The following is a 27,952-nucleotide window of genomic DNA, read 5'->3' as shown; positions in this document are numbered from 1 at the left end:
TTTTGCTGTAATAAATATCCCCCAAAAACATATATAATTTTTTTTTTTCCTCAGTTTAGGCCGATACGTATTCTTCTACCTATTTTTGGTAAAAAAAAAAAAAAAAAAAAAAAAAATCGCAATAATCGTTTATCGGTTGGTTTGCGCAAAATTTATAGCGTTTACAAAATAGGGGATAGTTTTATTGCATTTTAATTTTTTTAATTTTTTTTACTAGTAATGACGGCAATCAGCGATTTTTTTCGTGACTGCGACATTATGGCGGACACTTCGGACAATTTTGACACATTTTTGGGACCATTGTCATTTTCACAGCAAAAAATGCATTTAAAATTGCATTGTTTATTGTGAAAATGACAGTTGCAGTTTGGGAGTTAAACACAGGGGGCGCTGTAACATTTAGGGATCACTGTGTATGTGTTTACTAGTGTAGGGGGGTGTGGCTGTAGGACTGACGTGATCGATCGAGTCTCCCTAATAAAAGGGATCACTCGATCGATGCGCCGCCACAGTGAAGCACGGGGAAGCTGTGTTTACACACGGCTCTCCCCGTTCTTCAGCTCCGGGGAGCGATCGCGACGGAGCGGCTAAAAACAAATAGCCGCGCCGTCGTCCCGGATCGCTCCCCGAGCGGACCCGACCTCCGCATGTACCGAGGGGGGGGAGGGGTCCCGATCGGACCGCCCACCCACGTCTAGCAGAGGACGTACGGGTACGTACATGTGCCTGTCCGTGCCATTCTGCTGACGTATATGTACATGAGGAGGTCGGGAAGTGGTTAAAGAAAAGCATCTGTGATGCCATCCGTTATTGGAGAGCTTCCCTCACTTCCCGAGTGGTAAGACTATCACCAGGGAAAGAAAATCTCAATTGCAGTCCCAGATAGCAGTAAAAAAAAAAAACACAGGGCTTCTAATCCATCCCTACTCCCAAAAACCCAAAACAAGGAAACCATAGCTACCGATGATCTTTAATAGCTGCAAAGTGTATGTTTGGGAAAATACATCTTGTCACTGTCAATAATTGATTCCTCAATGTGGACTTTAACTCCCCCCCCCCCCCCCCCTCTTCTCCCAGCAGCCCTTTAACTGGGTCCTAAAATGAAACTTTAGTCAGAAAATTAGGTCCTGCTAGATCACTTCAGGCTGACCCTTTTGCAGGTATAGCTATGTAAATCATTAAAAGTAAGTGCCTACACCAGTCGAGACCACTGGTACAACTGTAAATCTTTCACTGTTATGTTACTCCCTGCACTTCTGCCTCCAGTTGTCTTTTTCATTTCTCCTGCCTCCCTGGTTCCTGGCCGCAGCAGGCTCCCAATGGGGTGGCCAGGCAAGGGATAGCTCCGGCCAGACATAGGTGTGCAGTGCATTTCCCTGTCTGTACCACCACAGTGCCTATAGATTATTCACTTGTACACGCTTGTTTATCAGGTATCGCTATGTGTATGCGTTATACCGTACCGATCGGGTTGGGCTCCTGATCCAATGTTTTCTGTTCTGTATTATACCTGTCAAAAAAATTCTAATAAATACTTATTGAACCTAAAAGTAAGTGCCTATACTGTTTAAAATCCAGTAATACACTGTCTCACCCTGCTCTGCACATGCTCAGTTGCCCTCTATTTTTAGGCACTGTCCAGTTTGTAGAGGCCGATCTGCTGACAGCCTTATAGCAGAATTAAACCCTCCTATGCTTTACCTGCTTATGTTTCATCTGCAACTGCCATGGTGCTTCACATGTGATCAGTTATGACTCCAGCCATTTGATGGTTTGACAGTTGAGAGCACAAGTAAATGTGACAGTCTTGAAACCGTTTGGTTTAACTCCGCTCTATAAATAACTGCTGGGGCTCTGGGCTTCAGAAAAAAAGGCCGCCTCCAGCTACAGGAGCAAAGCTGGAGGACATTTACATCACACACTCATTTTGGTAGCATAATTATTAATGTGGAATGAATGTTCCTAGCTAATGAACCACATTTTTTATCAAGTTGTTATGAGTAAAGTTCTACTTTAACCCATTGATTTAAAGCGGAATTCCACTCAAAAGTGGAACGGAAAACCTGTTTTTGACCACTTCCACGCGGCCATCCCTCAGAAGTTCGGGCCCCCTCCTCCTTCCTCCGCCATGCCAATTGAAAAATTCAGCAGGCTTCACGCATGCACAATAGGAAACTGGCATTTGTAGCTGCTAACTTAGGCCCCTTTCACACTGGGGCGAGAGGTGCGGTGGCGGTAAAGCGCCGCTATTTTTGTTGGCAGTATAGCCGCGGTGTCCCATTGATTTCAATGGGCAGAAGCGTTATACACACCGCTCCAAAGATGCGGCCGCCAGCAGGACTTTTTGTTCCGTCTTGCCAGCACACCGCTCAGCAGCCACTGTTTCAGGTCGGTTTGCAGGCACTATTTTTGGCGCAATAGTGCCTGCAAACCACCCCAGTGTGAAAGGGGTCTTAATTTTTCATAGGGGGGCCAGAACCTCTTTAACAGTTTAAAAAAACACAACTGTTACAGCTAACTGTCAAATTTGCTGGTGCTGTCAACCAAACTGTAAAGCAGGCCATACACGGTCGAATTTCGAACAAATTTTCTTTTCAAAATCAGAAAGTTCGTGTTTTTTTTGTGATCCGATGATGCCACCATTGATTTTCGAAAGTCGGCCAACCAAACCTTCATGTTGCCGGGAATATTCGTTTCTGTCCGGGAATATTCTTTTCTTGCACATGCGCATTTTTTTTTCTATTACATTTCTCGCACGATTCTCCCATCATTGATCAGAAAATCGTTAGTTTTTCAAATAAAATGCTCTCCAAGCAGCATCTTTGGAGCAGCTTTTGGGCCCAAAAAAAAAACGCTCCAAAAACGCCTCTCCATTGAAATGAATTGAAAGCGCTGTAAAAACACCTTGCCCTTTCATACTGAGGCGTTGCACTGGCGGGGCGTTGAGAAAAGTCCTGCAAGCAGCATCTTTGGAGCAGCTTTTGGGCGCTGAAAAAAAAAACGCCCCAAAAACGCCCCTCTCCATTGAAATGAATTGAAAACGCCTTGCCCTTTCACACTGAGGCACTGCAAAAACGCCCTAAAATGTTAGGGTCTTAGGCCCCTTTCACATTGGGGCGTTTTTCATGCGGTACAGCGCTAAAAATAGCGCTGCTATACCGCATGAAAAATCATGCCCTGTAGTCTTCAATGTGAAAGCCCGAAGGCTTTCACATTGAAGCGGTGCGCTAGCAGGAACGCTCCAAAAGTCCTGCTAGCCGCATCTTTACCGCGGTATAGGAGCGGTGTGTTCACCGCTCCTTCCCATTGAAATCAATGGGAAAGCGCGGTAATACCGCGGTATTAACCCTTTTTCGGCCGCTAGCGGGGGTTAAAACCTCACCGCTATCGCCTGAATATCGCGGTAAACACGATGGTATAGCCGCGCTACAAATAGCGCGGCTATACCGTCACCGCGGCTCGCCGCTGCAATGTGAAAGCAGCCTTAGCAGTGCTTTACCAGCACATTGGGATTGCAGATGAGGCTTCGCTCGAATAACACTCGAAAAACGCCCCAGTGTGAAAGGGGCCTAAAGCCATCAATTGGCTGGAGTCATAACTGATCACATGTGCAGCACCATGGCAACTGCAGATCAAATAGAGGCTAAAGTGGCAGCATCCTTGGCTAAAAACGATAGGAGGGTTAAGTTAGGAACTAAACCCATTGATTTAACTACAACCCAAAACAGTTACATTCAAGACATGCTGTGAATGATAAATGTCTCAACCCAACTATCGAGCCATCAACTGGCTGGTGTCATAACTGATCATGTGCAGCACCATGGCAACTGTGAATGAAACCTAGACCAAGATGGTGGCTTCCTTAGTTGTAAAGAAGTAGGAGGGTTTAGCTCTAACTTATCACCTGGGGGTGGGACAGACTGTCACAGTATTGCAAGCCTGTCTCGCCACCTCATGATCATAAACAGAAACAAGGAGTCTGACGGCTCGGTCACTCTGCTGGCAGCACAGAAACCTCAGCTGCCACAGACGCATGTGTGTGTTTGCACCAGTAGATGAAGCACCGCCTCCGGCGGCCCCCTGTGATGATGTCACCCTGCCTGGAAATGTTCCCTCCCTGAAGAATTAGTGGCCTACACCTATAGAAGGACCTTATTCAACTTTGGTCAAAGCTGCAGCTTGTCTTTATCTACAGAAGTCACTTACCTGCATTGGCATTTTTTTTTGGTAAAGGTGAACGCTCCATTTAGGATCTACAAGAACAACACATTTCTCTTCAGAATTTGTATAAAGTTAGATAGAGTGCAGAGGATAGAGAACCCATCAGGATTTAATTTCGGTCTGTGTCCCTGTTAGGGATATTGATCCTATTTGTCTTGTTTACCTTTATCATCAAATAGGAAAGTAAAAGAAAATCCCACATTTTGGGTTGCCCCCAGAACAGGAACAGAGGGAAAATCTCCCAATGGGGACACTAGTTCTGGTGACAACCACAGACTCTTTCACTTTGGAGGGATTTCCTCTCACTTCCTGATTGGCTATGGGACAGAAAGTGAAAGGAAATCTCAATGAGACACAGATGGCAAAAACATTGCCTTACTTTATCCAAAATAGTTCCATTTAGGACTCTGGCAGTGTGACTCCCCCTCTATAGACAAGCAGTAATGCTGTGCCCCCTCCTCATACTATTACACAGGCTTTAGATATGACACTGCCCACACCTCCTCCTCCTCCTCATGTCCCAGCCGGTGCCCTCACAGTGGCAGGCCTCGGGGAGGCAGCCTGAGTACACCACTCCAGTAAAGGTGCTGAATATCCGGCTCACACTGCCCTACATAGAAGCCGACATGTGTCCTTACCCGGCCCTCCGAAGGAAGAGTGGGGGCCGCTCTAAGCAACGGCTTACCGGTCACAGCTGTCCTCTCTCCCCTGTCTCCGTTCTGCTAACTGCTGCCTAACAGGCAACACACAACTCAACATCACTTCCGGGAGCGACGTGAGCCGAGCGTCAGCGTCACGTGACGTCAGGCATCCCGGATCCCGACCTCTGCACTGTGATTGGTCGCTGCTCTGCTCCCAGATTCAGTTCTACAGCTGTGTCACTAGAGGGGGTTTCTCTGCTCACTTTTGACCAATGGGAGGAGTGAACTGCCCATTTTATTTGTCAGCCTTCCCATACTGACTAAAGAGTGCACGTTATGTGGGAAGTTATATCTCCTACTCCATGTGTAGAAATGGGGGCCAGTGTACTCCACATTCATTTTTACAGGGCACTTTTACCCCCTTCCTGCCCGGGCCGATTTTCAGATTTCAGATCTGTCACACTTTAAATGACAATTGCGCAGTCATGCAACACTATACCCATATGACATTTTTGTCATTTTTTGAGACAGATAGAGCTTTCTTTTGGTGATATTTAATTACCACTGAGTTTTTTATTTTTGGCTAAAAAAGCGAAAAAGACAGAGGGCCATATTCTGAGTATAGTTACGATGGAGTATCTCAGGATACTCCATCGTATCTCTCTTTTTTGGGCCGCGTATCTATGCGAGTGATTCTTAGAATCATTTTCGCATAGATACGCTTAAGATCCGACATGTGTAAGTCACTTACACTGTCGGATCTTAAATGTAATTACTCCGCCGGCCGCTAGGTGGCGTTTAAGTTCAGGTCTCATTTGTTTATGCAAATGAGCCTGATACGCCGATTCACGAACAAAATCGCATTGCGTAACCGTCGCTAACGTCGTTTGCGTAGGCCTAAGGTTACCCCTGCTATATGAGGGGTAACCTTACGCCAGTCCCACGTAGGCCATGTACGTCGTTTTACTAAGTCGTCCGCGAATACGACTTTACGTCAATGACGCACACGTCGGCGTCATTGACGTTTTACACCGAGAACTGGAGAATGCGCACTGGGCTATTTTAAGCCTGGCGCATGCGCAGTTCGTTCGAAAAGGGGGCGCGCTTAATTTAAATACAAGCCGCCCCCTTGGATATACGCGGGGATACGCCGGGCCAATTACACTACGCCGCCCCAAACTACGGAGCAAGTGTTTGGGGAATACAGCACTTGCTCCTGTAGGTTGGGGCGGCGTAGTGTAAATGGCTTACGCGCCGCCCGCCTACTTTCTACCAGAATATGGCCCAGAAAATTTAGGAAAAAAGGGGGGGGGTTCTTAGTTTCTGTAAGAAAATTTTGTAAAAAAGTATTTTTTTCTCCTTAATTTATGTACGCCGATGAGTTGGCACTGATGGGCGTTGATAGGCTGCACTAATGGGTTGCACTGATGGGCACTGCTGATACGGCACTAATGAGGTGGCACTGATGTGCGCTGATGAGAGGGCACTGATGAGGTGGCACTGATGTGCGCTGATCAGAGGGCACTGATGAGGTAGCACTCATGTGCACTGATGAGTTTGCACTGCTGAGGCGGCACTGTAGGGCACTGATGAGGAGGCACTGATAGGCAGCACTAATAGCTGGCACTGGTAGGTGGCCCTGATGGGCACTGATACGCAGGCACTGATGGGCACTACTGACTGGCATCACTGCTGGGCACTGTTGGGGCTTCACTGATCATTAGGGCACTGATGATCATTGCCATGATTTTCTGTGCAGATCTGGGAGGAGGATTTTCCTCTGTGAGGAAATGCTGCTGATCGGCTCTTCTCTCCTCTCCTCACACGATGTCAGTGTGAGGAGAGGAAAGCTGATAACCAGCATTTCCTTGTTTACATGTGATCCGCTTTGATTGGACACAGCTAATCACATGGTTAAAGAGCTCCATCATCGGTTCTTTACTGAGATCGGTGATGCGCTGTGTCCAAGTGCGGTGAGACTGGGACGTTGCCCCAGAATGAGAGAGACACCCTGCCATCATTTGTCTATACAGTGGGCGGGATTTGGTTAAAACAACTCATAACCTCCAGAAGTAGCACATTCTAATGTTTGTCAAGTCATGGCCCCCAAATGCTCCTCTATTGGATGGACTGAGCCAGTTTTGGGACTAAATCTCTCTCTCAGGTCTGATATAGAGAAGTACAGTATATAAATGTGTTATTATGCTAATGTAAAATGTGTTGTATAAGATTTGATGAATAAAGCTGGACTCCAGTTATAATTTGTATTGCATATTTAGGTTGGCCCAACTTGGCTCGCTGTAAGAATGGGTATCTCATACTCAAGGAGCCATTGAGGAAGCTGGCAATCGCTGTAGTAGTTGGTGCTACTACAGCGATTACCACGATCTTCTAATGACCACAGGGGGTCACTCTCTTGGTACTGCTGCCATTCACACAATTAATTATTATTATACAGGATTTTATACAGTTTGCGCAGCAATTTACATTACAGTACAAGGCGTTCTCTGGATGAGGAGAAGCATAGCTCCCAACTGTCCCTGATTTAGAGGGACTGCCCCTGATTTGGAGAAATGTCCCTCTGTCCCTCATTCATGCTCATTTGTCCCTCATTTTGGTCTGATCTATATAGCATTACATTCCAGGAATGTAACTGTTTTTTGAAACCGGCAAATTGATGATTTTAGCTCTGCTTTATGATTTTCTAATGGGGCTTTGGGCTTCAGTAAAATGGCTGCCTCCGAAAAGACGTAACAGGAACTGTGCTGGAGGCAATTTACAGCACACACTAATTTTGATAGCATAATTATTAATGTGGAATGTATGTTCTGTGCTAAAGAACTCTATTTTTTAGTTGTTATGGGTAAAGTTTTACAAACTATGTTATATATACTGGATTTTTTTTTCTTTTATACTAGTAATGGCGGCAATCAGAGACTTACAGCGGGACTGTGATATTGCACCGGACAATCTGATACTAACTGACACTTTGTGGGAACCAGTGACACTAATACAGTGATCAGTGCTAAAAATATACACTGTCACTGTACTAATGACACTGCCTGGGAAGAGGTTAGCCATCTAGGGCAATCAAGGGTTAAATGTGTGCCTACATTTTTTGTGTTTACTATGTGGTGCTTTTACTAAGACCCCTTTCACACTGAAGTGTTTTTACAGAATTTTAGCGTTAAAAATATTGCTATTAAAACGCTCATAAAACACTCTCCATGCATCTCAATGGACCCTTTCACACTGAGTTTTGCAAGCAGCATCTTTGGAGCAGCTTTTGGGCCCCAAAAAAAAAATGCTCCAAAAACGCCCCTCTCCATTGAAATGAATTGAAAGCGCTGTAAAAACGCCTTACCCTTTCACACTGAGGCGTTGCACTGGCGGGGAGTTGAGAAAAGTCCTGCAAGCAGCATCTTTGGAGCAGCTTTTGGGCGCTGAAAAAAACGCTCCAAAAACGCCCCTCTCCGTTAAAATAAATTAAAAGCGCTGTAAAAATGCCTTATCCTTTCACACTGAGGCACTGCAAAAACGCCCTAAAACGTTAGGGTCTTAGCGGTGCTTTACCAGCACATTGGGATTGCAGATGAGGCTTCGCTCGAATAACGCTCGAATAACGCTCGAAAAATGCCCCAGTGTGAAAGGGGCCTTAGGGATGTGCTGGATTTTATTCCCTGCTTAGCAAACAGATACACAGATACAATTTGATGCGGAGCAGTTATTTTAATAATGATTAAAGTGAAATGTTAAAAATTCAAATTCCTTTAAATAACATGTCTGGGGGATTCCCTGAACCCCCCCAAAAAATATATACCAGACGTGTATTCTTGAAAAATGTCTGGCATGGAGGTCAAAAGGGACCCCTCCCTAAAAAAGGACGTGGGGTCCCTCCAAATTCCATACCAGACCCTTTGTTCATAGTACTCCTACTTATTCACAAAAAAACAGTAAATGATGACACAAAACTTTATGACCTTTAAGTTTTTTGGATTAAAAAAATAAACTCCCCAAAAAAGTCACACTGGGAGATAACCTGTATAAAAATCAGATTTTTTGCATTAGAATTGTAGATCATATTCACTTTTAAAATATGCGTGTTTGCTTTTATAATAGTTACTGCGCTACATAAGATATGTTGAGCTTTTGTTTGTTGCCATGGTAGGTTTATGTAAAGACATCTAAGGAATACTAGTATAAACACAGCATTCCACCTACCTACAGTATCTACCACTTTATGCAAAAAGAATAATGCAAATACTTGCCACTTAGAATAGTAGATATGACATGGGAGAAAGACAAGTAATAATGGAGAGTTTGTTGTTTGAGGAAGAAATGGACTTTCTAGGCACCAATAGTTGACACAGAATATATTTTTATTGATGCAATCCCAGACAGATGGGTAATTGAATCAAAATGACAGTACACATTCATAAAAATACATTAAAAAACACATAAATTATTACAAAATATTTATGTAATAATAGGACAAATCAAAAAAGATTATTATTAAAACCAATACTGGCCCACTGGAGACATCAACAAGAGTTGATGGCTAACGTGAATATTAATAGATGTCTTTGAATGAGCTCTACATGTTTCGCAATTGAATGCTTCTTCAGGAGCTACAGATTTTCATCCACGGTAGTGGATAAAGTTAGATATGAGATCCGGTAGGATGGGCTGGACCAGATAGTAACAAATGTCCAGACTTCGCAAACGGTCCTGGTAGAAATATGGCTGATGAGTAGATCCAGATATATACACCACAGCAGATAACAAGCTGGTCAAGTTCATGAGTGTATACAATGTTGCAGACAGCAAGCTGCATATGTAGGAATGAGGGAGAATAGTCCCATAAGGCCCCTTGCACACTGGGGCGTTTTTCATGCGGTACAGCGCTAAAAATAGCGCTGCTATACCGCATGAAAAATCATGCCCTGTAGTGCTCAATGTGAAAGCCCGAAAGCTTTCACATTGAAGCGGTGCGCTAGCAGGAGGGCACCAAAAGTCCTGCTAGCCGCATCTTTACCGCGGTATAGGAGCGGTGTGTTCACCGCTCCTATACCGCGCCTTCCCATTGAAATCAATGGGAAAGCGCGGTAATACCGCGGTAATACCGCCTGCAACGCGGGCGGTATTAACCCTTTTTCGGCCCCTAGCGGGGGTTAAAACCTCCCCGCTAGCGCCCGAATATCGCGGTAAATACGACGGTATAGCCGCGCTAGAAATAGCGCGGCTATACCGTCACCGCGGCTGCACGCCTCAGTGTGAAAGCAGCCTAAGAGTAGGGAAATAAATTCCAAACAAGTCAGAGACCAGGAGGGATTTGAAAAGCTGTAGTGTAGTGGAGGGGAATCAGCCTGGACCGTTATGCATTAGGCCTAATTTAAACCTATGCATTTTTAGTGCTTTTTGCATTTTTCAGATTTGCACTACAGTCCATTTAACATGGTTTCCTATGGAACATAATTTGTCGAAATGCATAGGTGTGAATCAGGCCTTATTGTCAAATTAATTAAAATATAATTTTTTTCAAAATTTACCAGATTCAAAGATGCCAAATGTTATTCCCAGTGCAAATTTTTATGTATTTAATATAAATGATTCCTAATGTAGCACCCTACATCCGAGTTACGCCGTCGTAACTCGTAATCTAAGCCGTCGTATGTTTAAGTGTATTCTCAAACTGAGACACACTTAAACCTAGCTTAGATAGTTCCGCCGGCTGCTAGGGGCGTGAACGCTGATTTACGCCTAGAATGCGCAAATCAGCGAGATACGCCGATTCACGAATGTACGCTTGCCCATCGCAGTAAGGATACACCGTTTACATAAGGCGATTCCCGGCGAAAAGTTAGTCAAACAAATAGTTGGCCTAGTCAATGTTAAGTATGGCCGTCGTTCCCGCGTCGAAATTTGAAAAATGTACGTAGTTTGCGTAAGTCGTCCGTGAATGGGGCTGGCCGTAATTTACGTTCTCGTCGAAACCAATACGTCCTTGCGGCGTACTTTGGAGCAATGCACACTGGGATATGTCCACGGGCTGGCGCATGCGCCGTTCGTAAAAAACGTCAATCACGTCGGGTCACTAGTAATTTACATAAAACACGCCCCCCCTCATCCTCATTTGAATTAGGCACGCTTCCGCCGGCCCATTGACGCTACGCCACCGTAACTTAGGAGGCAAGTGCTTTGTGAATACAGCACTTGCCTCTTGACTTACGGCGGCGTAGCGTATATGCGATACGCTACGCCGGCTAAAAGATACGCCGCACTACCTGAATCCGGCTATATGATTATGTCAAGGAAGGTGAACGGTCCGGGATCTTATCTCTGTGCATAGGAAGGAAGTTGTCCCCCAACCATTGTTTTGTCAAGTTGGGCATCCCATAAATTCCTCTACCCCATCCAAGTTGTTACCCCCTAATAAAACAACAAAAAAAAGCCAGTGGATTGATTTCTTGTGTCTAGATCCAAATGGAAAATGCATGTTGCTTGGCTATGCAGGAATAGAGGGGGCAGTTACCAGCAGCCCTACATTAATTTAAAAAAAAATTAGTGTTACACCTTCAGCGTTTTTTAGATGAATAAATTGAGCACGCTAAAGTAAAGTAAACTATTTGTAATGCTTCTTCACAGGAACGCATTAACAGTGACAACGCAGTCTCCATTCAGTCTGTTAGCTTGGAAAAGGGGAGAAAGGAGCATGCCTTGCCATCATAGGCTAGGGGGCTGTGTGTTTCTGTTGAGGTACACAGCGTAGAGTGACACAACTGCAAGAGAAAGGAGGTACCCTGAAACAGGTTATCTGGGGTAGTGGTCATGGTACCAGCTTAAATTGGAACATAGGCAAGGATTAAAAGATGAAGAAGCTGTACAGTTAGTAAGTGAATAAATCAGCTGCTGAAAGTAAGTAAAGGAGTTGTAAAGGCAGAAGTTTTTTTATCTTAATGCATTCTATGTGTAGCGCCCTAGCACCCCCCAATACTTCCTGAGCCCCATCTCTATCCAGTGATGCCCACGAGTTCCTCAGCCATCCAGGACCCTCCTGATTGGCTGAGACACAGCAGTGGCACCATTGGCCAATCAAAATCAGTTAGCCAATCAGGAGAGAGAGGGGGCGGGGCCGAATAGACACATAGGGCATCGATTTGGCTCGGGTGCCTCCGTATCAAGCTGCTTACTGTGGGGGCACTCGACAGAAGGAAGGGGCCAGGAGCAGTGAAGAGGAGGACCCGGGCTGCCCTGTGCAAAACCACTATATAGAGCAGGAAAGTATAATATCTCTGTTATTTAAAAGAAAAACAGATTTGACAATCAATTAAAAAAACGAACTGAACATTTAATATCGCTTTTATTACATTTTTGTTGTGAATAGGGTATCGAAAGAAGTTTCATTTCAACTTGGTCAAATTAAAAGCTCCTGTAATCCACGGGTAATTCATTTTATTACACAACTGTTACTCCTAATCTACTTTTATATTTAGTGTCATCTTTATTGTCACAAATGGAAAATTGTTCATTTTTTTTTTTTGCTGTATAATTTCTGCCTATTTCCTGATAAACAGTTATTAAAAAAAAAAACTCTAGCAACCTAGAAAATGCCATGTAATGTTGCTGGCCCTAAATTGTTTTTAACCACTTCCCGCCCGGAGGATGTCCTTGGACATCCTTCGGCTTCAGTGGTTATACCGGAATGATGCCTGCACCTACAGGCATCATTCTGGTATGTATCTTTTCAGCAGGTGATCCCCAAACAGGCAGAAGTGATCGAGTGGCTAGTTTTAGCGGCGCTTTACCAGCGTTTGTCAGGCGCTGGCAGTGTGAAAGGGCTCTAAGTTTAGGGATTTTTGGTTTCCAAGTATACAATTCTCTGATTCTGCAGAGCTATTGCTATTTCTAATGCCCCGTACACACGATTGGAAATTCCGCCAGCTAAAGTCCGATGTGAGCTTTTGAATGGAAATTCTGACTGTGTGTATGCTTCGTCTGACTTTTGCTGGCGGAATTTCCGCCAGAAAAAGTTGAGAGCTCGTTCTCAAATTTTCTGACGGAAAAAATTCCTATCGGAAAATCTGATCGTCTGTAACAATTCCGACGTGCAAAATTTCCACGCATGCTCGGAAACAGTGCAAGTTTAGGAGATGTTCATAGTACCTACAGGTACGCCTTATAATAGGCTTACGTGTAGGAAGGTATCAGTGGTGTAACAGAGGTTACTACCACCTTAAAAAAAAACACAAACCATAGAAATACAGAAAAGAACAAAACCAGAGTCCAAGATTTTAATCAGCAGATCTTGTGAAGTTGTTATCCCATGAGGAGTGTTCAATAGTGGTTCTAATATAGATCTGTAAAGAAACTGTTTCCTCTAAATTCATCCAAGGTATATCCTATGTTGAGCCTTGATGAAGAACCCCATGTTGCCCCCCAAAACGCAGTGGCTATTTTTGTATGACCTTTTTTTTTCCAACAATTAAAGTTATCTTGGACTTTGTTTTCCAGTTTTGGTCTGGTGCTCTTTTCTGTATTTCTATGTAAATGAAATGTTGCTGTGAATAAAAGATAGAAGATAGGGGCATTGTAATGACTATGCTGTTCTCACTCACTGGAGCTTCTGCAAACACTGGCCACATATAGTCAGGAGAAATGCATCTTCTGCTCCTGTCCAAGAAGAGACTGAATTTTAACGAAGTGCAAAGATAGCATTCATTGCACATATAATCATGGAATCACCCCATAAGGAATATTTATAATATAAAAAAATTCAAATTAGCATTTAAAAAAGGACCAAAAAACACTATAATATCAATTTAAAATCCAACTCTGGGAAAGCTGAGTGTTTAGGTCTAAAGGACACAAAAATAAGATTTACTTACCAGATCCTCTTCTCCACTGCACTGCTAGAACAGTCCCCACAGTACCTTTTCCCCGATGCACTGGAAGTCTAAGGTCTGACATCATCAAGACCAGTGCAGGGTCAATAGCCCTACATTGGATGTGATTAGGGACAGTCAACCCCTGGAGCATGGAACAGCACCACCTGCTGGGGGAGGCAATCGATCAGGTAAGTAAAATTACTTCTCCCTTCCCCAAGGGAGGATTTTAAAGTTTTCTTGAGTTGGACTTTAATATTTCATGTCTTTATATTATAATATAATATGTATTTCATCTTCAGTGTTTTCTAAGTTTAGTTGAATTAAAACTTTATGTCAATAAATCACCAGAAAAAGATGGATTACACCCAGAGGTCTAAAACAACTTTGCCATGTTACAGCCATACCATTATTCTTACAGCTTACTGACTGGAATGGTGCCAGCTGATTGGTGAAAGCAGACGTAGTACCAATTTTCAAAAAAGGACAAAGATATATCCCTGGAAACTACAGACTAGTCAGCCTAACAACAATAGCATGTAAGGGATTGAAAGGAATGATAAGGGACCATAACCAAGAATTTGCTCATGAAAATGGTTTTATTCGTTTTATTAACCAACATGGATTTATGAAAGGGGAAAGGGAATAGCCGCTCCAGGTGGGAACCCAGATGAATATCCTCCGTTGCAGACAACTCAGGTGCAGGCAATGCACTTGGCACCTCAGCTATGACTAAGCACTAGTTTCAGTGCGAAACGCGTCAGCAGTCAGGTTTTATTTTATTTTGCTGTGACTTGTAGTGCCGTCCTTTTTTTAATAAAAGGCTACAATTTGTTCAGATTGCGGCTGTCCAGAGACAATCTTTGTTCCTGCATGGATTTATGAAAGACAGTTCTTGCCCAACCAATCTCTTAACATTCTATGAGAAGGTGAGCTGTACTTTGAATAGAGGGAGGCCTGTGGATATAGTGTATCTAGATTTCAAGGCATATGATACAGAAACCCACATACACTTAATTTACAAATTAAAGGGGTTGTAAAGGTACAATTTATTTTTCCTAAATAGCTTCCTTTACCTTAATGCAGCCCCCCTTCACTTACCTACAGGAGCGTCATGACACTCTCTACATTGCAGATATAGAAAGGAGCTATGTGTTAGTGGACGTCCTGATTCTCCTGTAGTCCAAGGGAGGGGGCGAGCAGGACACTCCACACCAGGGAGAAAGCCTTGCATTACTGTGTGGAGTTACAGACAGAAGAACAGGAAGTAGGGATTTCTCAGAAGAAATAAGGACATTTAAAGCAAAATCGAAGGATGAGGTAAGTGAAGGAGGACTGCACTGAGGTAAAGGAAGCTATTTAGGAAAACAAAATTGTACCTTTACATCCCTTTTAAGGTGTTTTGGCATTAAATATTATTGTATGCAAAACTGTTTGCAGAAACATGTCCAAAGGGTAGTGATTGATGGCATCATTTCTGAATGGTCTAGAGTTGTAAGCAGGGTACCGCAGGGATCTGTCTTGAAACCAATTCTGTTTAAAGTAGAAGTATAGGCAAAACTTTTTCATTTTTTTTTCATTTTGGATAGAGTAAGAGAGGGTTATTACCCCTGTCAGATTTATTTTTCGGCACCTGTGTCCCATTGGGTAGATATCCCCTCACTTCCTGTCCCATAGCCAAACAGGAATTGAAAGGAAATCCAAGAACTTTAAGGAAATCCCTTGGGGACCCAGAGGTCACTAGAACTAGTGTGCCCATTGGAAGATTTCCCCAGTATTACTTTTGTGGGGACAACCCAAAATTTGAGTTTTTATTTTACTTTCAATGATAATGGTAAATAGGACAAATAGAGAGGAGGAATCTCTTAAACGGAGGCACAGATAGCAAAAAAAAAACATGGTGTTCTAGTTCATCTCCGCTCTATCCAAAACGAAATAACAAAGTTTTGCCTTTAGTTATACTTTAATATTATAAAATGTAAAGTAATGCACTTGGGAGCTAAACATTTGAAGCAACCTCTGGGGGAATCGAGGATGGAAACTTATCTGCTGGTCCTAGTAGATGAGAGACTGAGCAATAGCATGCAATGCCAAGCTGCAAGCAAAACTTGCAGACTATTAGCATGCATTAAAAAAGGGAATTTACGCAAGAAAAAGGACTATAATTCTACCATTTGGAGAGAGTGCAGAGCACAGCTAATAGGGGGACTGGATGACAGATCCAGACTGGCCTACCGGGATACTGGGAAAAAATTCCCAGTAGGCCGGCAAGGCCGTCTGCCCCGGGGCCAATTTGAGAGCAGTGGTGCTGTAAAAAATTCGGCTGTGGGCTGTGCCGACATGTCAACTGTGCAAACGGGCGGCGCCACTTTTAGATGTAAGGCAGTAGTGGCACTCGCCCCTGTGAGATCTTGGTGGTGGCAGGCGCCTCATCACAGCCCGTAAGACCCCTCCGCAGCCTCTGCATCTCCTGTACCACATCCACAACCATGTCCGCAGCCTCTGCATTTCCTGTACCATGCCTTCAGCCTCCGACATGTCCTCCTGTACCATGTCTGCAGCCTCCGACAGCCATCTCCTCCAGTGCCATGTCCGCAGCCTCTGACATGTCCTCCTGTACCATGTCTGCAGCCTCCAACATGTCCTCCTGTACCATGTCTGCAGCCTTCCGACATGTCCTCCTGTACCATGTCTGCAGCCTCCAACATGTCCTCCTGTTCCATGTCTGCAGCCTTCCGACATGTCTTCCTGTACCATGTCCGCAGCCTCTGACATGTCCTCCTGTAATATGTCCGCAGCCTCCGACATGTCCTCCTGTACCATGTCCGCAGCCTCTGACATTTCCTCCTGTACCATGTCTGTAGCCTCTGACATCTCCTCCTGTACCATGTCCACTGCCTCTGACATACTGTTTCCTCCTGTATCCATGTCCGCAGCCTCTGACGTGTTCTCCTTTATTATGTCCGCAGCCTCTGACATCTCCTCCTGTATCCATGTCCGTAGCCTCTGACGTGTTCTCCTTTATTATGTCCGCAGCCTCTGACATCTCCTCCTTTACCATGTCCGCAGCTTCTGAAATGTTCTCCTTTACCATGTCCGCAGCTTCTGAAATCTCCTTCTGTACCATGTCCACAGCCTCTGACTTCTTCTCCTGTACCATGTCCGCAGCGCAGCCTCTGATATATCCTCCTGTACCATGTCCGCAGCCTCTGACATGTCTTCCTGTACCATGTCCGCAGCCTCCGACAAGTCCTCCTGTACCATGTCCGCAGCCTCTGATATATCCTCCTGTACCATGTCCGCAGCCTCTGACATGTCTTCCTGTACCATGTCCGCAGCCTCTGTCATCATTTTTTTTGTGCGTTTTATGTGGTACAGTAGCCCATTCAAATGAATGGGCTGCCGTGCCAAAGAAAACATGGGATGCACGGCCCGCACTGGTGTGAACTTAGCCTAAAATAAAAAAGATTGTAAACTTACTTGCTCTTTGCAATAATATTACACAGAGTGGTCTCTTATCTCTTCTTCTGGAGTTCCCCACTGGCGCTGTCTGCTGATCTTCTCCTGCATGTGCCCCCCAGTAAGCCTTGTGCTAAGGGGGCACCCATGCAGGCGTGCTCCCAAGCCAGGCTGTGTGCATCTATAGACCCACACAGCATGGTTTGGCCACACCCCCTGCTCCTTCCTCACAGGCAGGCCCGGACTGGCCATAGGGCACACCGGGCATATGCCCGGTGGGCCTCGGCTACCAGGCCGCCAGTTAACATTTCCCCACGCTCAGCCGGCCTCTTTGCGCCAAGATCGCGGCCGAATTCGCGGCCGATTTCCGCGGAGACGGCCGCATTTGTATTAGGCAGGTGTCCGGCCGGGTTCCCCCCCACACTCTGAGGCAGCGGCTGGGCTTCTCCCTGTGCTGGCACGGCGGCGCCGCTCACCACGGCCGGCTACACAGCCGCCTCCACGGCCGCTGGCCAGCCTTCTGCTCTAGGCTTAGAAGGAAGGAGGGCTTCATTACGTCAGGCCGGTCATGTGACCGTGAAGGGGGAGGAGCTGCTGGAGGAGGCCTGATGTCTTAAAAGGAGCTGGACGTCTAGAAAGGTAAGTGACACAGTATGGCAGCCTGCCAATGTTTTTTTTTTATTTTATTTTTTTATTATAACTTGCCTGTCAATGTTTTTTTTTTATATAGCTTGCCTGTCAATGTTTTTTTTTTATATAGCTTGCCTGTCAATGTTTTAAATGAGCAATTAAATAAAAATGCCTAAACGACCCTGAAATAAGAATCTGATTGGCAGCTGTGGAGAAATACCTCCTGCTAGTAAATATATATTTTATTTTCATTGATATCATAAGACTTTCAGACTTCATCAGCTTCTTCTTGCTAGTTGGATCACTAGCAAGAAGAAGCTGATAAAGTCTGCCAGTCTTATGATATCAATGAAAATAAAATATATATTTACTAGCAGGAGGAGGTATTTCTCCACAGCTGCCAATCAGAACTAAATGGACTTCTGTGAAATTGCAGTGATTCGTAGTACACAACTATGAATCATTGCCTAATTGGTCTATTGCTACTTTCGCACTGGATCCGTGTGCTGTTGGCGGTAAAACGCCGCTGTTTTTAGCGACGCTTTACTGTCCTTTTTGTGGCGCTATTCGGCCGCTAGCGGGGCACTTTTAACCACCGCTATCAGCTGAAAAAGGGTTAAAACCGCCAGCAAAGCAGTTCGGCAGCCCTGCACCTTGATTTCAATGGGCAGTAGCGCTTTAGGAGCGGTGCATACACCGCTCCTACAGCGCCTCAAAAGATGCGGCTGGCAGGACTTTTTTGAGCGTGCTTCCAGCGCACCGCTACAGTGTGAAAGCCCTGGGAGACGCTTTTTCAGGGCGCTTTGCAGGCGCTATTTTTAGCTCTTTAGCGCCCTCAAAGCACCCCAGTGTGAAAGAAGCCTAAGTGCAGAATCATGAAATCTGGTTGTTACAGGTTACTAAACTCTCCAAACCAACCAGCAATGCTCTTGTACCCCTTTCACACTGGGTTACTTTGCAGGCGCTATAACGCTAAAACTAGCACCTGCAAAGTGCCCTGAAAGAGCCGTTCCTTTCACTCCAATGTGAAAGCCAGGAGGCTTTCACACTGGAGCGGTGCACTGCCACTCCTTACAGCGCCCCAAAGATGCTGCTAGCAGGACACCGCTCCTAAAGTTCCCTTGACCATTGAAATCAAAGGGGCAGCGCCGACGAACCGTCGGCAAAGCTTTGCAGCAGTGCTTTGCGGCCGGTTTTAACCCTTTCGCGGCCACTAGCGGGGGTTAAAAGCACCCTACTAGCACTTTTCAGGCACTATTTTTAGTGCTAAAACGCCTGAAAAGGGCTGAAAAGCGCCTCCAGTGTGAAAGGGGCAAAGTGATGGTGTCAGACATTGTGTGAGAGAAGGACAGTTCTTGTACCCAAAAGGTGTCCTGCATTCACATTGGGCCGATTTGGCATGCGATTTGACATGTTAAATCGCATACCAAATCAGCAGCTATAGCCGGCAATAGTACTGTCCGAATCAGTGTGTCATCGACTTTGCAGCGCCGCACCAATTCCCAAAAGAAGTTTCTGTACTACTTTTGCCGACTTCGGGGGCAATTTGAATAGACAAATCGCCCCCGAAGTCAGACTGCATTGCCAGTTTGAAATTGTGTGAGTTCATCTGAAGCAATGCAATGCAGTCCGACTTTGGGACACCTTTTGGGTATATATATATATATATATATATATATATATATATATATATATATATATATATATATATACACACATATATATACCCCCTCCCACCGCTGCCTTCACCAGGCTCTCCTGTGTGAGTGGGCAACCCAGTAAGAATGCTACTGGTGGCATCCAGCTCTAGGCACACAGTGAGAGAAACTGATCTTATTCCTCTTACCTTGTGACGTCAGAAACAAGAAGAAAAAAAAAAATCGTAGAAAAAATGACAAAAGGAAAAATAAATAAATGCCAATAGCACCACACATGTAAGGTATCGCCGCAAACATAGTGAGAGCAATCATTCTAGCACCAGACCTCCTGTGTAACTCTAAACTGGTAACTGTAAAGACTTTAAAAGCGTTGCCTATGGAGATTTATAGGTACTGTAATTTGGCCGTATTCCATGGGCGGACGCAGGGAAATTGGCACTCCCCAGAGAAATTTGTTTTAGTTGCGGAATTTGGCGCCAGAGAGTCTGAGCGGGCGGTTCCGCAGCGAGTGAGAGTCAGAGAGTGTCCGGTCAGCTGGTCGGCTCTGTGGGTGGCTGGCCAATCAACAAGCCAGCGGCCGGGGGAGCAGAGAGATGACATCATCTCTCACCGCCCCATGCCCGCCTTGCATACCGGCAGTAAATTCCGCCCTCACTGTGCAGGCAGCAGGGAGATTACATCATCTCTCTGCTACCTGACTCTGACAAGCAAAACACCACCTTAGCAAGTGACAATCCGCAACGTGTGGCAGGTGAGATGGCAAGTGGCAATCCACAATGTGTAGCAGGTGATGTGGTAAGTGACAATCCGCAACTTGTGGCAGGTGACATGAAAGGGACAATCCACAATGTGTGGCAGGTGACATGAAAGGGACAATCCACAATGTGTGGCAGGTGACATGAAAGGGACAATCCACAATGTGTGGCAGGTGACATGAAAGGGACAATCCGCAACTTGTGGCAGGTGACGTGAAAGGGACAATCTGCAACTTGTGGCAGGTGACATGAAAGGGACAATCCACAATGTGTGGCAGGTGACATGAAAGGGACAATCTGCAACTTGTGGCAGGTGACATGAAAGGGACAATCCGCAACTTGTGGCAGGTGACATGAAAGGGACAATCCGCAACTTGTGGCAGGTGACGTGAAAGGGACAATCTGCAACTTGTGGCAGGTGACATGAAAGGGACAATCTGCAACTTGTGGCAGGTGACGTGAAAGGGACAATCTGCAACTTGTGGCAGGTGACATGAAAGGGACAATCTGCAACTTGTGGCAGGTGACATGAAAGGGACAATCTGCAACTTGTGGCAGGTGACATGAAAGGGACAATCTGCAACTTGTAGCAGGTGACATGAAAGGGACAATCCACAATGTGTGGCAGGTGATGTAGTAAGTGACAATCCGCAACTTGTGGCAGGTGACATGAAAGGGACAATCTGCAACTTGTGGCAGGTGATGTGGCAAGTGACAATCCGCAACGTGTGGCAGGTGAAGTGGCAGGTGACAATCTGCAACGTGTGGCAGGTGACGTGGCAAGTGACAATCTGCAACGTGTGGCAGGTGACGTGGCAAGTGACAATCTGCAACGTGTGGCAGGTGACGTGGCAAGTGACAATCTGCAACTTGTGGCAGTGGACGTGGCAAGTGACAATCCGCAACTTGTGGCAGGTGACGTGAAAGGGACAATCTGCAATGTGTGGCAGGTGACGTGGCAAGTGACAATCTGCAACGTGTGGCAGGTGACGTGGCAAGTGACAATCTGCAACGTGTGGCAGGTGACGTGGCAAGTGACAATCCGCAACTTGTGGCAGGTGACGTGAAAGGGACAATCTGCAATGTGTGGCAGGTGACGTGGCAAGTGACATCCGCAACTTGTGGCAGGTGACGTGAAAGGGACAATCTGCAATGTGTGGCAGGTGATGTGAAAGGGACAATCTGCAATGTGTGGCAGGTGACGTGGCAAGTGACAATCCGCAACTTTGGTTTTTAACAAAATGGGCTGCTCGGCTTAGAATGCCCGGGCCTATTTTTTGTCCCAGTCCGGGCCTGCTCACAGGATTTAACTGACAGCAACAGTAGCCAATGGCTCTGGTGAGACTAGGAAGAGGGAACAATAGGGCTGCAGATAGAACAGCACTGGATTGGTGGATAAATTACATAAGTATTTAGTGATGGGGGTGAGGGGGTGGGGGTCCTGGAACAGTTAGTGGGGTGTTAATTTACCTTAGCGTAGGGATTCCCGGTGGTTTTTAACCCAGTAGTTTTCTTATGGGAAACACTGCAATGGAGCATACACTGTCGGGATTCCCGACCAAAGCTCTCATGTCAGTTTTCCTGTCGGGAAACCTGGTCTTGTGTAGGGGGAAATATTTACAGAGCAGGTTCTCGGTTTTCCCCTCGGGTTTCCCGGCAGACTGGAATGCTGTATGTGTGTACGAGGCTTAAGATAATTGGCCTGTATTTTGGGTACAAATCTGTGTTTACTGAAACCAGCTACTTGGTCTATAAACCATAGTAGGAATCACCAATAAAAGAACTTGTTTTCTGCCCTTTCCATTTTTTACAGCATATTAGGATAAGCAAAGTCATATTTATTTTATTCAAAAGGTAAGCTTGCTCTCAGTTTAATTAGTCCTTACAGCAGTGATACCCAGGGAATGGAATTGGTTTCACACACTAGCTTCAGAATGACCTTTTTAATATTGTATGTGCCAGCCTGTCTACCAGGGACATGCAGTCAGGGGAGGGAGGTAAGGCAGAGCCTCATCTACCATGAATAGAAAAAACAAACAATTGAGCTTCGAGGGTTCGATGACCTGGGGTCACAGAGACTTGTCAGAAGCACTGTGCTTAATGGACAGCCTGAAGCTTTGGACCAATGGAAAAGCACCATTGGAACAAGCTGTCCAATAAAAATGCAGCAGTGGAGGCATGTCTCTCACTGCAGTGTCATAGAAGGGGGCATGTGTCTAAAAGACAAATGCTCCCTTTCAGCCCAGCCCCCTTAAAGGGGTTGTAAAGAAAAATGTTTTATTTTTTAAAAATAACAAACATGTTATACTTACCTCCAGTGTGCAGCTCGTTTTGCACAGTGTGGCCCCGATCCACGTCTTCTGGGGTCCCTCGGCGGCTGTCTCTGGTCCTCCCCACAAGAACTCCATACATTAATGCGAGCAAGCTCGCATGGTGTGGAGTCCTTGCGAGAGCGCACCTGTGATACAGCCGACGACCATAGCCGCCGACTGTATCACTCAGCTCCGCCCCCTGGCGCACCGCGTCATTGGTTGTGATTGACAGCAGCGCGAGCCAATGGCTGTGAAAGGGGCCTAAGGCTGCTTTCACACTGATGTGCTGCGGTTTACCCATACCGTGGGTACAGCGCAGTGCACCTGTGGCTTTCCAGTGGGTTAGCTGAACTTTGCCATAGACTTTTGTTATAAACTGCAGGTGTGGTGCACTTTCAGAAAGCGTACCAAACCTGCAGGTAATAACATAAGTCTATGGCTCAGTGCAGGTAACCCACGTGTACACCTGCGCTGCACCTGTGGATTAGTTTGAAAGCAGTCCAGTAACCACTGCAGAACAGATATGCCCATATATACATTGTGATTTTAGTAATAAACTTGCCTTTAATAACAGTCTTCCATTCAGGTATCGCTGGCTGTGGCCGTCCCGGCCAGAATGCATTTGGTATTACTCTGCTTGTGACAGGAGCCGGCGCTACAAGAAAGCATCGGCTCTGCATCCACGTGCTTCCTCTACCACAGGCTTCATTCACAACACAGATGCTCTGGAATGGCTGGTCGGCAACCCACGATCTGGGCTTGCCAACCCACCATTCCAGAGCAAGAGGTCGTGGACCACATCAGAGGGCTCCACGGGCCACATGGGCCACTGGTTGGGCACCCCTGCCCTAGGGAATAAAATGATGGTCATTGCAACTTTTTATGTTCCACGGTATTTGTGCAGCAATTTTTCAAACGTGTTTTCATGAATATAAAAAAAAAATGAAAGTTAGCCCGATATTTTTTATTTTTTTTTGTATAATGTGAAAGATGATGTTACGCCAAGATACCAAACATGTCAAACTTTAAAATTGCGCACACTCATGTAGTGGCGCCACACTTTGGTACTTAAAAATCTCCATAGATGACTCTTTATATTTTTTTACAGGTTACAGGTTTAGAGTTACAGAGGAGGCCTAGTGCTAGAATTATTGCTCTCACTCCAACGTTTGCAGCGTATGTAACCTCTGATACTAGCCAGTGTCTCACCAGCCACGGACCTCACCGCACGTCCCTGCTGTCTACAGATTTTCAGCATTAGACTACTTGTCTTTGTGCAAATATTTAGTATTATGTACTTCTCGCTTAATCCAGCCTGTGCTGGTTTTCCGAATGCTGCTGTTTGGTTGCAGATTAGTTCAGGTCTATTTCCAGTGCCAATAGCCAGAGTATAATTTTCACATAACATAAATCATTTCAGAACAACTCTGCACCAATCTAAACCTACTGTCCCATTAGGACCTTGCTGCAATAAAAACAGTCAGGTTTCACCGATCATGTTCTGCTATTATGGGTATTTAATCCTTACCAGCTGTAATCCTGAAGCATACATAGACGTTTGTCTGTTTTTGGTGATTATTTTACACAAATGGTCTCGTTTCACACTATTGTTTGCTTTTAGCTGACTAAAGTCCAAAACCTAATTTTCTAACTATGCACAACTACTTTTGTAACGAAATAGACTGTAACAGATAGGTAATTGACAGCTTTGCTTCTGTTATGCAGCCAGTAGGGGGCACTAAATCATTTGCTATTGATGTTCTGTAATAACAATGGCTAACATCATGTTCCACGTTAGATATTTATAGACGTCAATTTTGGAGCTAGCTGAAGAGTTTTGCAGGGCAACTGTATATCAAGCATAGTATAGTAAATAAGAACTAAGGTCGCTTTCACACTGCCGTACTATGGTTTTCTGCAGCACAGTGTACCCGCAGTTTTTGTGCGGGTTACCCACCGTTTTCTCATAGACCTTTATTTTGTCCTGCTTCTCGATGTGTTTTCTGAAAGTACACCAAAAGTCCTGCATGCTGCATCTTTAGTACGCCTTCAGAAAAGGGTTACGGTGTTAATACTACAACTACTACTACTACTAATAAATTATTAAATAAATGTAAAATACACAAATAAATCAAAATAATCATAAATAAATAATAAATAAATGCAATAAATTAATAGTATGTAATAATAAATAAATAATTCCTAACCTTAACCCCTAACCCTTAAAAATAATAATAATAATAATAATAATAATAAATAACTTTACTAAACACTCTAAAGCCTCATACACATGATCCGTCCATCCGATGAAAACGGTCTGAAGGACCTAGGTCAGGGATATGCAATTAGCGGACCTCCAGCTGTTGCAAAACTACAAGTCCCATCATGCCTCTGCCTCTGGGTGTCATGCTTGTGGCTGTCAGAGTCTTGCTATGCCTCATGGGACTCGTAGTTCTGCAACAGCTGGAGGTCCGCTAATTGCTTATCCCTGACCAAGGTTAACCTATGAAGCTGACTGATGGTCCGTCGTGCGTACACACCATAGGTTAAATAACCGATCGTGTCAGAACGTGGTGACGTAAAACACAACGACATGCTGAAAAAAACGAAGTTCAATGCTTTCAAGCATGCGTCGACTTGATTCTGAGCATGCACAGGTTTTTAACCGATGGTTTTGCATGCTAACGATCGGTTTTGACCTATCGGTTACCAGTCCATAGGTTAAATTTTAAAGCAAGTTGCCATTTTTTTTAAATAACCTATGGGGCCCACACACGATCGGTTTGGACTGATGAAAAAGGAAAATTTATTATCATACTTACCGTAATTTTCCTTTCCTGATAGACTCCATGGCAGCCTACGTGTGGGGTTAATCCCGCCTCCTCTCCAATGTGATAGGACCCCATACCCATAAAAGTTAACTCACCAATAGACTCAGTGTTCCGTAACTATCCCGACTCCATAATTTCAGGGTGGGAACTCCGTCTGCCATGGAGTCTATCAGGAAAGGAAAATTACGGTAAGTATGATAATAAATTTTCCTTTTTCCTGACTGACTCCATGGCAGCCTACGTGTGGGAAATAACTAGCCAACACACGGGTGGGTATGCTGAACAGAAATATATTTAATTTGTCCCGTCAGCCGACAAGACTGATAAACCAAAATTTACAGAAGACAGTGCTGCAGGTTCAACACAGTAATGGGACATAAAGGTGTTTATAGAAGACCAAGAGGCCGCTCTACAAATAACATCTGGCGCCACATGACGGGCTGCTGCCCAGGAAGCTGCCATCCCTCTCGTGGAGTGAGCTGTTACCGCCTGCAGAGGAGCCAAGCCCTTTGCACAATAAGCCTGTTGTATCGTTTGGACGATCCAGGATGCGATTGTTCTTGAAGATGCCTTCTTCCCTTTGTTCTTGCCTGAATGCAGGATGAACAGGTGATCAGAACGTCTGAATGTGGATGTAACTTGAAGATATTCAGTGAGTATCTTGCCCATATCCAGAGGGTGAGTCTCATCAGAATCCGGGTTTTTAAAGGTAGGGAGAACTACTTCCTGATTCTCATGGAAAACCGACGAGACCTTCGGTTTGGAGCCCAGCATAGGTATCAGAACCACTCTGTCTGGAAAAAAGGTGAGAAATGGCTCCTTGTGACCCAAAAAACCGATCTCGGACACTCTCTTGGCCGAGGTGATAGCTACCAAAAAGGCTACTTTGGCTGAAAAGTTCTTCAATGAGGACGGGGAAGGTCCCGACATACTAAGTCCATTCAAAAAGTCAAGTACTAACGGGAGATCCCATTTGGGGAATCTTGGCTTCCTCAGAGGTCTCAATCTTGAGGCTCCACGAAAAAATTGTTTGATTAGTGGATGAGTTGCCCAAGGGATTCCAGAAAAGGCTGAAAGTGCTGAGATTTGAACTCTTAGAGAGCTTACAGACAGGGGTAGGTCTAGCCCTGATTGAAGAAAGCTCAGGATGTTTTGGATTTCTGGGTTCTTGAAGGAACTGCCCGCGGTTAAAGAAAATTCCACAAACTTAGACCATATTCTACCGTACACTTTATTTGTGCTTCCTTTCCTTGAGCTCATAAGGGTAGAGATCACCCGAGAGGCGCAGCCAAGGGATTCTAGCCTTTCCCTTTCAAGAACCAGACCGCTAGTTTCATTTGAGCCGGACAGGGATGGAGGAGTGTCCCCTGGGAGAGAAGGTCTGGTCTGCATGGTATTGGAATTGGGTCCTGAAGACTCAGCTGGACCAACAGAGGGAACCAAGGCCTGTTCGGCCAGTATGGAGCCACCATTGTGATTTCCACTTCTTCCGCTAGAAGTCTCTTCAGGAATTTTAGAATTATTGGGATCGGGGGAAAGGCGTACGCCCTCTGAAACCACCATCGATCCGTTAGGGCATCTGTCCCGATTGCCTGGCTGTAGTAACCCCTTGTGTAGAAATTCTTCAATTTGGCGTTGTTCGGGGAGGCAAAGAGATCCACTTGGGGATTGACTCCCAGTGATAATATCCAACGGAAAGACTGGTCGTGGAGAGACCATTCGTTGACGTCCACCTGAGTTCGTGACAGGAAATCCGCTTGGGAGTTCTGAATGCCTGGAATGAAAACAGCCGTCAGGTTGACCAGGTTCACTTGGGCCCATTTCATAATGGGCTCTACTTCCTGGAGAAGGGATGAGCTCCGAGTCCCGCCTTGTCTTTTGACATATGATACTGCTGTGGTGTTGTCCATCCTTAGGATTACTGACTTTCCCTTCAGCAGTTGTGAAAAGGACTGTAGGGCACACCAGGCCGCTCGAAGCTCCAGGGTGTTCGAGCCTGGATTGTGGAGGCGAGCGTCCCACCTGCCTTGCGCCATGCTTGTGCCGCATAAGGCCCCCCAACCGGAGCCACTGGCATCTGTCGTCACTGTGACCCACGAAACTGGAGCGATGGAGTGACAATTCAGCAGATTCTTCGGTTGAAGCCACCAGAAGAGGCTGCCCCTCATTGACGTGGAAATGTGGATCCGTTGACTCATGCTCCCTGACTTCCACTGCCTGAGAAAGCCGGATTGGAAGGGACGTAGCCTCCATAGAGCCCATTTCACCATCGGTGTTGTGGATACCATTGTCCCAATGATCTTCAAGCATTGATGAGCTCTTAGGTGGCGAGTACTCAAGGCCCGGGAAATCCTCTCCTGAATTACCGGAATCTTCTCCGCTGGTAGAGAGATGGTCTTCCTTACTGTGTCGAATTGAGCTCCCAGATAGGTTAGACACTGAGTTGGCTCTAGATGGCTTTTTGCCAGGTTCAGGAGCCACCCGAATTCGGATAAGGTCGAGATGACCTGATCCCTCTGTGCCAAGAGAAGGGTCTTGTCTTGGGACAGGACCAGGAGGTCGT

At 45.4% G+C, this 27,952-nt stretch overlaps 1 protein-coding gene across 4 annotated transcripts in view; it reads right to left on the bottom strand.

Moving 5' to 3' along the window:
* The window catches only part of DNAJC14 (DnaJ heat shock protein family (Hsp40) member C14), a 40,520-nt gene extending 35,479 nt beyond the window's left edge, over nt 1–5,041 (bottom strand). For 2 of the 4 annotated variants that reach the window (XM_040341059.1, XM_040341061.1), the window contains exon 1: nt 4,860–5,041. The gene's annotated coding sequence lies outside the window, so the exon portion shown is untranslated. The remainder of the gene's footprint in view (nt 1–4,859) is intronic. The other 2 variants (XM_040341060.1, XM_040341062.1) reach the window with 1 other exon arrangement.
* Between the last annotated feature and the right edge of the window lie 22,911 nt (nt 5,042–27,952).

The sequence above is a fragment of the Rana temporaria genome, chromosome 2 (assembly GCF_905171775.1).
Source record: "Rana temporaria chromosome 2, aRanTem1.1, whole genome shotgun sequence".
NCBI classification, from domain to species: Eukaryota; Metazoa; Chordata; class Amphibia; order Anura; family Ranidae; genus Rana; species Rana temporaria.
This window is presented reverse-complemented; position numbering and strand designations above follow the sequence as displayed.